The sequence below is a fragment of the Austrofundulus limnaeus genome, unplaced genomic scaffold, assembly GCF_001266775.1.
Source record: "Austrofundulus limnaeus strain Quisiro unplaced genomic scaffold, Austrofundulus_limnaeus-1.0 Scaffold2288, whole genome shotgun sequence".
NCBI classification, from domain to species: domain Eukaryota; kingdom Metazoa; phylum Chordata; class Actinopteri; order Cyprinodontiformes; family Rivulidae; genus Austrofundulus; species Austrofundulus limnaeus.
The window spans coordinates 22,032-24,688 of NW_013954690.1; the positions used below are offsets into that span (position 1 = coordinate 22,032).

The 2,657-nt window shown below is 38.2% G+C and overlaps 1 protein-coding gene across 1 annotated transcript in view; it reads right to left on the bottom strand.

The window, feature by feature from the left end:
• Positions 1 to 607: 607 nt before the first annotated feature.
• Positions 608 to 2,657, bottom strand: part of ptprr (protein tyrosine phosphatase receptor type R) — a gene marked incomplete at its 5' end in the record, with an annotated part of 14,406 nt that continues 12,356 nt past the window's right edge. The window contains 1 exon segment of the mRNA XM_014034771.1: positions 608 to 2,305.

Consider the following 2,657-nt stretch of genomic DNA (forward strand, 5'->3'; position numbering starts at 1 on the left):
CACACCTACCTGCAGCAGACACACCTACCTGCAGCAGACACACCTACCTGCAGCAGACACACCTACCTGCAGCAGACACACCTACCTGCAGCAGACACACCTACCTGCAGAAGACACACCTACCTGCAGCAGAGACACCTACCTGCAGCAGACACACCTACCTTTAACCCTCCTGCTGCCCTCAGGTCAAACTGACCCACCAGGCCTTCCACCCAGTGGCAGCAGGACAGTTTATGATGATTTTCATTTAAAAATAGAAGAAAGTAACAGCGAAACAGTAAATTGGATCATTAAAGGTTGTTTTTTCTGCCAACAGGTCAACGGTCAAAGTCTTTTTGTTTCAGTTGGTTTGAGCTACATTTAGTCGTCCACACCTCTTTCCTTCCTTCCTGCTGCCGTCCCTCCTCCTCCCCCTCCTCCTCCTCCTCCTCCTCCTCCTCGCTTTATCAGCAGCAGCTTCTAGGAACAACAGTTTCAGCTAAAAGCTGACGGTTATTTTGATAAATGTAACATTTTCCAGCACTTAAAAGTATAAACTCCACACAGAGAACATGTATTTAATGTGTGTGTCTGTGGTGAATTGTAACACAACAGATATAAGAGTTCCACAGCTTAATGTTGGCTGTTTTTATTGCAGAGGTTACAGGTAACAACATATATGAAGAGAGTAGATAAGGAGGTTACAGCACTACTCAGTGGCTAATGTTCTGGACCATAACAACATTCAAGTTAGTTTGTAGTACATTATCATAAGTATATTAGTAAAACTGTATGTACACAGCATTGTGTGTACTATGACTGATCTGTAATGCCCACAGTTTAAAGGGACCCTAATGAACCACAACATCACAAACCTGCAGGTTAGTGTAACTTATTAAAAATGTTTAAAAATATTTAAATTAAATCAGGCTAAATTTGGATTAAAAGTTCATGTAGACATAAAAACACATTTAAATGAGATTAATGGGAATAAATAATGAGAGATCTGTTTTTAAAACTTTGTCTCATTTCTTATTGAGCTAATTAGTCAAATAAAACATTTAAGATGTTCTACAATATTATGCATTATATATCGTGAAATTAACTTGGTACGTACCCTGTGTCTAACCCAGTACGTACCATGTCTAACCCAGTACGTACCGTGTCTAACCCAGTACGTACCCTGTGTCTAACCCAGTACGTACCGTGTCTAACCCAGTACGTACCCTGAGTTTAACCCAGTACGTACCCTGTGTCTAACCCAGTACGTACCGTGTCTAACCCAGTACGTACCCTGTGTCTAACCCAGTATGTACCCTGTGTCTAACCCAGTACGTACCGTGTCTAACCCAGTACGTACCATGTAACAAACCTGTAACATAAAAAAAACCATGTTCATCTACCTAAATAAGAGCAATAAGAAAGTAAAACTGTTTAGGGTCCCTTTAAAGCTCAGTCAACAATCATAAACAATAAAGTACACAACATGTACCACATCGTACTGTACAGACACAATACCATGTCAGAGGCAGTGTGTGTTGTTTCAGCTGCTGCAGTTCATGGAGACTGGATGGAGCTCATTTCCATCCAAAAACAAAGATTAAAGAACATTTAACTTAAACTCAGYGTCAGTCGATGGATGAACCAGAGGTGGTAGATGAGCCGTAGTGTTCCTGGAAACCCGACTTCAATGTTTATAAATAAAAATATATAAATATATTTGTGCATGTTACTGTCTCTCCGGTCCGATCCAGACAATCTCAGTTTCAGCATCATTAATGTGAGCTTTATGTTGAGTGGAATGAGATGTACYGGCTCACAGGAGCTTAATAATAGCACTTTAAGAACACCAACTGTACACATGGTCCTGTTTACACACAGAAAAAAACTGATGTAAATACTCTTCAGTACTTCAAATATTTAAAACAAACTTTTCCTTTGATAAAACACTCTGACCCGTCACATTGAACCCAGGATTAACTCACAGGCAGTTTGAGTTTTGATTTGCTCATTASAACAATAAAAACACGATTCAGACCCAGTTTACAGGATAAACCTGATTCTAAATCATGACGTCACGTCTGTGGACCGGCTCGTATCAGGAGGATCAGGAGTCAGAATGTGGCTTAAAGAAACTAGTTTGATAACTCTGAAATTTAAATGTATCATTGTTAAAATCTAATCCAGTACTGTGATTGGAGGTTTTCTCTGCTGTGATGTTGGTGAAACTGAGCTTCTGAAGCATTTTTAACTCCATCCAGCTCATAGATGATGAGGTGAGAAGATCGAAAACAAGTCTTGATTTCTGCTAWAAACACGTAAAAATCTGTAGAAAAATAAAGTTATTACTTTGATAGACAAAAATAACACAACAGAACTTTTTTTACATCAGCACATGAGATGATCGCACCATTGAGACGCATTATTTCACTTTTTTTTGTTTTAAAGTCAGAGTTTGGGGTAAAGTGTTGCTGATAGAGAGAAAAGAGTTTTGTTTGTTTTGTTTCAGTTCTTTGGGGATTTGAAACAATAAAAATTGTTTTTATTGGAAATGTTTCGAACAAGCTGGTAATAATAAACCAAAGTGGCCTTGGTTGGTTTGTTTTAAAGTTTAAAGAGTGAAAAATGTAACAAATTATTTGAAAGTACAAAACATTTTTTATTTCATTCAATATATA